This window comes from Bombina bombina, chromosome 6 (assembly GCF_027579735.1).
Source record: "Bombina bombina isolate aBomBom1 chromosome 6, aBomBom1.pri, whole genome shotgun sequence".
Lineage (NCBI taxonomy): Eukaryota > Metazoa > Chordata > Amphibia > Anura > Bombinatoridae > Bombina > Bombina bombina.
The window spans coordinates 1,010,662,533-1,010,672,553 of record NC_069504.1 but is presented as its reverse complement, the minus strand read 5'-3'; positions in this window follow the sequence as shown (position 1 = coordinate 1,010,672,553).

The following is a 10,021-nucleotide window of genomic DNA, read 5'->3' as shown; positions in this document are numbered from 1 at the left end:
AAATGTAAACATTGAACAGTATTGCTAGGGAGGGTGGTGCTCTTGCAATTGGCTGTCAAAATAAGACCAAAATAGTTTTACACAGAGGCAGCTGGGATGGGGGGAGGATGATTTATGAAATTATATTTGTATAGATCTACTAATTATGTTCTTAAGTTTTCATTTATAAATACTAAACACACACATATATATATATATATATATATATATATATATATATATATATATATGTGTGTGTGTGTGCAATCTAAAGAAAGGCTGCAAAACCTGAAACTGAAGGACTCCAATACTTGTACACCATCTGCTTAGTGCACCCTTGTTTTAGCGCTATGGTGATATCCAACATGAAATTTACTGCATACCACATATAAATCTATTTTTTGAGATATAGGGGCCTATTAAACTAATGTATGTCCGACATGATCTGATCAGCGGATCATGTCCGACAGACATTGCTGAATGCGGAGAGCAATACGTTCTCCGCATTCAGCATTGCACCAGCAGCTCTTGTGAACTGTTGATTTCACGCGATCTCTGTCCGCCTCCTCAGAGCAGATGGACAGGTTATGGAGCAGCGGTCTTTAGACCGCTGCTTTAAAACTGGTGTTTTTTGGCAAGTCTGAAGGCTCGCCAGAAACACCGCCCTTCAAGCTCCATATGAATCTTGATAAATGGGCCCCATAGCGTAACCGCGCTATCCCACATGCAGATGTTAGCACATCCTGGACTATCACTCAAGCAATAAAAAAAACTCTTTACTTGTGATATTAGTGCAAAAATAGAAGCTAAAATGTTAAATGGACAAATGGTAATCCCAATGGGTCCCCCACAAAATACATGAGTGGGACAGTCAGTTTTCAGCTGCATTAGGATCTGCTGGAGCCACTGATCGGCTTAGCTGCCTGTAATTTTTTTTTTTTGGGGAGTAGTACAATAAGCATGCTGGGTGCACAACTATTAGGTGTCACACCGCACCGCTCTAGCCATTGCTAGGGGCGCAGCGTCTCCTTCCCTGCTCGTTGCCAGGGGCTGTGTCGGGTACGGATGCGTGCGGCTCTGACGTCAATGCCGCACACTCCTCTCTCACTGATGCCGGTCCGGATGTCTGTGGCTCGAATCCTGCGCCTATGTAAGCATATTCAAATGGTCTATCACTGCCCAAGTATAGGTGTTACTTTGTGTACTCCTGCGTGTGATAGATCGTTACTACTGTATTGCCTTATTGTGTTTAAGCCCTGCCTGTCTGACTACTCTGCCTGTTATACCCCTGAATTGCTGGATTGATATACTGCTGCTGAACTCTGCTTGTCTAACTACTCTACCTGTTTAACCCCTAAATTTCTGAATTGATTTACTGCTGCTGAACTCTGCTTGCCCGACTACTCTGCCAATTAACCCCTGTTATTCTGGATTGCCTTTCTGTTGCCAAACCCTGCCTGCCTGACTATTCTAGTGGTTTGCCCTTGGACTGCTTTATTGTTGCCAAACCCTGCTTGCCTGACCATTCTAATGGTTTACCTTGGACTGCTCTACCGTTGCCGCTCAAGACTACCCTGCCTGTGGTGAGTGCTGCTTTCCTCATCTTGCTAACTTTCTCTGCTCTGGGATATTCCCTATCTTTCCGGCTCGACGCCAGGATAACAAGACTACTGGCCGAGTTCGGTCTGATAGAGGAGTATCCCACGAGCATTACATTAGGTCATTTTTATTTTATAGAGGCCTTAGAAGACATAGGGGGCTAAATGATCAAAAACTCACCAGCATAGAGTGATATCATCTTGCAGAGTTCATAGGGGCAGACTTCTAATAAAACAGGTTGAACTTGGAAGCCCTAATAATTCGGGAACTAACATAGAAGCATCTGGTCCTGATTTTTTTTTAAGAAAATACTGTCAGTATAGTAAGTATATTGTGCAGTGAGAGCTGCAGGAGTAAAGATGCATAGAGAATACAATAAGAACTGGGAGAGGACTTCAAACACACCCAAGGAACATCTTGTCTAGTCTACTCACTAAATCTGTGAGGCTAATTTTACATTGAAAAAATATAAAGAATGATTTATATTTTGTACGTTTACTATCATACTGTAGCAAATAGCAAACCACTTTCCTGTCCGAGCATGCATCTTCTCAGTGTCAGGTGGAGTGCTGTTGTTTAGAAATGTAACACACTGGAGTCAATGGCTGAGAGAATCAGCTCACCACAAGTCCTTACTGATGCACTGAAAGTTAACAACACAGTGTTTCAACAGAGGCCAGTGGTAAGAGAGCAATGAGACTAAACTTAGTAGCTGAACTCTCTCAAGTACTTTAATCAGCTCCTACAAAACAAACAAAGTAATTGTAAGTTTATAAATGTGAATTTCAAAGAGAGACAAACATTTGTATAAGTTTAGTCTCACTATCCAAGCAAATACAACTTGCATAAAATACTCAATCCAGGGTAAAGGTAAACTTAGTTCAGGTCAAGGCCTCTCATGGAAAAAGCAGCACAAAACATTTAACAAATGCAGAGTCTACAAACAAGCCAAAGTTGAATACCAAGTCTGTCACAAACAAGGGGTTAATTCAAAAGCATAGTCAGGGAGAGCAGAAGTCAAACCAGTATGTTCAATAAGTAATTGCCAGAGTAAGAGGTTCAGTAACTCAATACACAAGCCCCTACATTGTACAAACACAGACCTAATAAAGGCAAACTTAGAATATTGTGTGCGTGTTCACAAATTCCCCCATAGAAGTCAATAGAGAAAAAAAAGTGTAAATGGTGCGCTACTTGTAATCTAGCTCTTATTGAATATGAATATTGCATAAATATGCTTTTACATGTTTTCCTACTGAAATTAAGGTCTAATTGATTTCCTTAGCCTCCTTAAAGGGACAGTCTAGGCCAAAATAAACTTTCATGATTCAGATAGAGCATGTAATTTTAAACAATTTTCCAATTTACTTTTATCACCAATTTTGCTTTGTTCTCTTGGTATTCTTAGTTGAAAGCTTAACCTAGGAGGTTCATATGCTAATTTCTTAGACCTGGAAGCCCACCTCTTTCAGATTGCATTTTAACAGTTTTTCACCACTAGAGGGTGTTAGTTCATGTATTTCATATAGATGACACTGTGCTCGTGCACGAGAAGTTATCTGGGAGCAGGCACTGATTGGCTAGACTGCAAGTCTGTCAAAAGAACTGAAAAAAGGGGCAGTTTGCAGAGGCTTAGATACAAGATAATCACAGAGGTTAAAAGTATATTATTATAACTGTGTTAGTTATGCAAAACTGGGAAATGGGTAATAAAGGGATTATCTATCTTTTAAAACAATAAAATTTCTGGTGTAGACTGTCCCTTTAAAGATACAGTACACCTAACTGCAGCACGGACAGAAATCACTTGTTTAGACATACATTTATCATGACACATACATGATTTTAACTTTGTACTTCAAATACTTAGTAGTTAAAGTGTGTTTTTTTACTTTGTATTTTGAAATTATGATTTTTGCTTTTTAAAAGTAATGATCATCTGGGGTTGCTATATTCCTTGTTCAGGGTAGGATTGCCTGGAATTTAAGGGCTAGAATTTTCTTTTTAGGTAGGATCAGACTGATATACTTCAGGAAAGTTCAACTCTGTAAAAGTTACAAGTGGGCTACAAGAGGTGGCTCCCAGGTAGTGATGACCCACCAAAGAACAAGCTACTGAGCAGTTATTCATTCCTGGTTGATTGTTTCTCTCTCCCTTGTATATTTGTATAATGACTCTAGGGAAAGTCTCCCTAAAGGTGAAACGGAACCAGATGTGCAATCCCTGCCTAATGTGCCTAGAGTGATATGGCTACACCTGCACCTGACTGACAAGGTTCAGGGAAGGCAAAAATGATCATCTGCGTTTGCCATGTTCCTAGGTCAAGGGAGGGTTGCCTGGTATTTTGGGGCTGAAGTGGGCTTTTTTGATGGGATCAGACTGATATACTTCAGGAAAGAAAAGAAAGAAAGACATACAGTATCTTTATTGTTTTTGACTTTAGCAGGTTAATTAAACAAGTCACCTATTTGTATCACGAAACACATTTAAATGGATTCATCAACATACAGACCCTTCAATCTGTCATGTAATTTTGGATTTTGAACACTGAAAAAAAACATGCAGACAATACCAGCTAATGTTCAGTAATCATTATTTAACAAAAACAATCACAAAAGTGTCAACAATCCCTATGTTGAACAAATTAATTCAAATGTAACCAGAGATGAAAAATGACATAAGAACAAATATTAGTAAAATATTAAATTCATTGTTTACTATATATAATTGAGATAAAAAAATAGTATGTTTTTCAATTTTTGTCATGTGGTCTGCTTCTTAAATTTTAATTTTTGAGAAAAATTGGTTTTATTTATTACAGTTTGTGAAGTGGTAAGTTAAGAGTTGCTGTTGAGCGCAATCCAACATAGCACTGTAAAATGTAGTGCTTTTTCAGACTTGAAGAAAACCATTATTATTAATACTATATCTCAGAACTACATGAAGAACTCCATGACTTGCGCACTATGTTCTTTGTAATTTAGTGATATCCAACATGAATTTAATTGAACACCCCATAGAAGTCTAATATGTGGCTGATACAATGTACCCATGCTATCGGACACAAAGATTTTAAAACATCGTAGACTATTGCTTAAGAGTTGGCTAGTAGAATAAGGGCAAAAACAGAAGCTCTATTGATTGCACTCAAGTACTGTTAACTCACATTATCGCTAATATTTTGTGCTCCACTTGAAGTCTAGCCCATAATGTTTTCTTTAGATAATTACTCCCTACCAAATATATTTATTTTTATAGGTAAATCGTTTATATGCCTCAGATGGTTTTACATTTTAACTCATACAAACTGTATATTTGTTTCTTATGGTATCAAATTGAGCTTAATCAATGATACACATTGTTAAAAATGTATTTTTATTTATTGCCTGCAAATATACATTAATAAAGATTCATTATGAATCACATATTGTACAGCTACAAATGTAGGCAGCTGGAAGGTCCTTTATAGACTGGGCAATTAATAGCCATGACTCCTTGTCTGGTGCGGCTTTCAACAATATGTTTTCCTTCTTTGTTTACTGAAACAACATTGTTTATTTTTAGTTACTTTACATGTATGAGTAACTTGAGATCAGTAACAATACTAGCAATGTATTCTTTGTTCTTCATATAGATATATCAACTCCTTGTAAGTTTATACGGGTGCATACTATGGCCTAGATTTAGAGTTCGGCGGTAAAAGGGCTGTTAACGCTCCGCGGGTTTTTTTCTGGCCGCACCATAAATTTAACTCTGGTATCGAGAGTTCAAACAAATGCTGCGTTAGGCTCCAAAAAAGGAGCGTAGAGCATTTATACCGCAAATGCAACTCTCGATACCAGAGTTGCTTACGGACGCGGCCGGCATCAAAAACGTGCTCGTGCACGATTCTCCCATAGGAAACAATGGGGCTGTTTGAGCTGAAAAAAAACCTAACACCTGCAAAAAAGCAGCGTTCAGCTCCTAACGCAGCCCCATTGTTTCCTATGGGGAAACACCTCCTAAGTCTGCACCTAACACCCTAACATGTACCCCGAGTCTAAACACCCCTAACCTTACACTTATTAACTCCTAATCTGCCGCCCCCGCTATCGCTGACCCCTGCATTACACTTTTAACCCCTAATCTGCCGCTCCGTAAACCGCCGCCACCTACGTTATCCCTATGTACCCCTAATCTGCTGCCCTAACATCGCCGACCCCTATGTTATATTTATTAACCCCTAATCTGCCCCCCACATCGTCGCCGACACCTGCCTACACTTATTAACCCCTAATCTGCCGAGCGGACCGCACCGCTACTATAATAAAGTTATTAACCCCTAATCCGCCTCACTAACCCTATCATAAATAGTATTAACCCCTAATCTGCCCTCCCTAACATCGCCGACACCTACCTTCAATTATTAACCCCTAATCTGCCGACCGGAGCTCACCGCTATTCTAATAAATGGATTAACCCCTAAAGCTAAGTCTAACCCTAACACTAACACCCCCCTAAGTTAAATATAATTTTTATCTAACAAAATAAATTAACTCTTATTAAATAAATGATTCCTATTTAAAGCTAAATACTTACCTGTAAAATAAATCCTAATATAGCTACAATATAAATTATAATTATATTATAGCTATTTTAGGATTAATAAACAGCCAATAGAATGCGAGCTCAATCTGATTGGCTGATTGGATCAGCCAATCGGATTGAACTATATTCTGATTGGCTGATTCCATCAGCCAATCAGAAAATTCCTACCTTAATTCCGATTGGCTGATAGAATCCTATCAGCCAATCGGAATTCGAGGGACGCCATCTTGGATGACGTCCCTTAAAGGAACCGTCATTCGTCGTCTAGTCGTCGGAAGAAGAGGATGGATCCGCGCTGGAGGTCTTCAAGATGGAGCCGGTCGTCATCGGATGGAAGAAGATAGAAGATGCCGCTTGGAGAAGATGTTTGCCGGTCCGGATGTCCTCTTCTTGCCGGATAGGAGGAAGACTTTGGACCCTCTTCTGGACTTCTTCAGTGGATGTCTAGCCCACGCTTGGGTTGGATGAAGATCTTGGAGCCAGGACGGATCGGTGAACCTGGCATGGTGAAGACAAGGTAGGAAGATCATCAGGGGGGTAGTGTTAGGTTTATTTAAGGGGGGTTTGGGTTAGATTAGGGGTATGTGGGTGGTGGGTTGTAATGTTGGGGGGGGGTATTGTATGTTTTTTTTTACAGGCAAAAGAGCTGAAATTCTTGGGGCATGCCCCGCAAAGGGCCCTGTTCAGGGCTGGTAAGGTAAAAGAGCTTGTAATATTTGTATTTTAGAATAGGGTAGGGAATTTTTTATTTTGGGGGGCTTTGTTATTTTATTAGGGGGCTTAGAGTAGGTGTAATTAGTTTAAAATTGTTGTAATATTTTTATTATGTTTGTAAATATTTTATTATTTTCTGTAACTTAGTTCTTTTTTATTTTTTGTACTTTAGATAGTTTATGTAATTTTATTTATTTGTAGCAATTGTGTTTAATTAATTTATTGATAGTGTAGTGTTAGGTTAATTGTAGGTAATTGTAGGTAGTTTATTTAATTATTTTATTGATAGGGTAGTGTTAGGTTTAATTATATCTTAGGTTATGATTTATTTTACAGGTAAATTTGTTATTATTTTAACTAGGTAACTATTAAATAGTTCTTAACTATTTAATAGCTATTGTACCTGGTTAAAATAATTACAAAGTTGCCTGTAAAATAAATATTAATCCTAAAATAGCTATAATATAATTATAATTTATATTGTAGCTATATTAGGATTTATTTTACAGGTAAGTATTTAGCTTTAAATAGGAATCATTTATTTAATAAGAGTTAATTTATTTCGTTAGATAAAAATTATATTTAACTTAGGGGGGTGTTAGTGTTAGGGTTAGACTTAGCTTTAGGGTTTAATCCATTTATTAGAATAGCGGTGAGCTCCGGTCGGCAGATTAGGGGTTAATAAGTGTAGGTAGGTGTCGGCGACGTTGTGGGGGGCAGATTAGGGGTTAATAAATATAACATAGGGGTCGGCGATGTTAGGGGTAGCAGATTAGGGGTACATAGGGATAACGTAGGTGGCGGCGATTTGCGGTCGGAAGATTAGGGGTTAATTATTTTAAGTAGCTTGCGGCGACGTTGTGGGGGGCAAGTTAGGGGTTAATAGATATAATACAGGGGTCGGCGGTGTTAGGGGCAGCAGATTAGGGGTACATAAGTATAACGTAGGTGGCGGTCGGCAGATTAGGGGTTAAAAATTTTAATCGAGTGGCGGCGATGTGGGGGGAGCTCGGTTTAGGGGTACATAGGTAGTTTATGGGTGTTAGTGTACTTTAGGGTACAGTAGTTAAGAGCTTTATAAACCGGCGTTAGCCAGAAAGCTCTTAACTCCTGCTATTTTCAGGCGGCTGGAATCTTGTCGTTAGAGCTCTAACGCTCACTGCAGAAACGACTCTAAATACCGGCGTTAGGAAGATCCCATTGAAAAGATAGGCTACGCAAATGGCGTAGGGGGATCTGCGGTATGGAAAAGTCGCGGCTGTAAAGTGAGCGTTAGACCCTTTAATCACTGACTCCAAATACCAGCGGGCGCCCAAAACCAGCGTTAGGAGCCTCTAACGCTGGTTTTGACGGCTACCGCCGAACTCTAAATCTAGGCCTATGTCTTCTACAATTTAAAGAAACATTCTGGTCAAATTTGAAATACACATAGATGAGTTACAACTATGAATAGAAACAAATTTGCAATATAAATGTATTAGCACAAATGCTTCTATTGAAAGTTATCACTGTTTTAGTGTACACATTTTTCTCTGCACGTGCATGTGAAGCATAGCTAGATATTCTCAGTGCACCAGCATTTTAATTACTTCTGCTGCCCAGAGCACCAGTGGGGCTTGTATCATGTCAGCTATGTACAAATTGAGTCATTACCAGATGGTACAAGCACCTCAGGCTCTCTGAGCAAGTGCCATGTTTAAAATGCTGGTGCACAGAGCATACTTAAATACACATTTGAAACAACTATAGCTTTTGCTAGAAGCATTTTTGCTAATATATGTATATTACAAAAATGCTTCTATTCAAAACTGAAATGCATCCATGTGGATTCCAATTTTGGCTGGAATATTCCTTTACCTCTTCATAACATTTACAATGGACATGATACAATACAAAAAAAAAACAACTAAATAATCTGCAGAATTTTTTTTTTCTTAAAAAAATATATTTGCTCTAACTAGGTAGGGCCGTTTTCCTACTAAGCCACCACATTTTTAGTTGAAGGGATAAATTGTTTAAAAAAGGACATATTAATAAAAAAAATTGCTATCATGCAGCTGTTAAGCAGGTTATAATATTTTTTATGTGAAAATAAATTAAGTAAAAACTTTTTAAATTTAAGGTGAAACTAGAAGGAAGTGCCTTATTGTGTGTATCTGGGTCCTAGGACTCTATTGCTCGTTGGCTGTGATGAACAGCTCCCACATAAAACATAAATAAATGGTTTATTCAGAACAGTAACATCAATTAAAAACCTGCTAGGGTCATTAATCCAGAGTAATTTAGTTTTTGCTCTAAATGCCCCTTGTTATTAGAAAACAATAAACAATGTTGCCAATGATATCATAGCAAAAACAATGTTTGATGCAACAAACATATTTGTGGTTCAAATTTAGTGAAACATAAAGTTCTATTAAATTCTAAATCACCCCTTTTTCCTATAGCCAAGCCAGATAAAATAATGTGTTCTAACATATGTTTAAGTATCTATTTACAAGTACAATATCTGCTCTTTCTTAACCCTTTCCTGCCAGGGTTAAAGTGTCTACATCGGAACAACTGTTCCGATGTAGACAAATTGAAATCACGCGATCGTGCACACGATCGTGAGACTTCAATTATTGGATTGGGTCTGGGGGGCGTCCCTATAACCCTAGGAATGCCCTCCAGACTGCGATCAAATCCAGGAAGCGCAGAAGGCTTCATGACGTTCTCTTTCATCATAACGGCTCTAAAGCCCAGTGTAATTATGACGGAATAGAACGGCATAACGGCATTAAAAGGTTAACACATGGCACATTGAAAGCCAAACCAAGTGTATCTTGTCTGTCATCAAATGTTTTTAAGTGATAACTGAATTTAAAGGGATAGTCTAGTCAAAATTAAGCTTTCATGATTCAGATACAGAATGCAAATTGAAACAACTTTCTAATTTACTCCTATTATCAATTTTTATTTGTTCTCTTGGTATCGTTATTGAAAAAAGCAAGAATGTAAGCTTAGCAGCTGGCCCATTTTTGGTTCAGCACCTAGGTAGCGCTTGCTGATTGGTGTCTACATGTAGCCACCAATCAGCAAGCGCTACCCAGGGTCTGAACCAAAAATGGGCCGGCTATTAAGCTTACATTCAAGCATTTTCAAA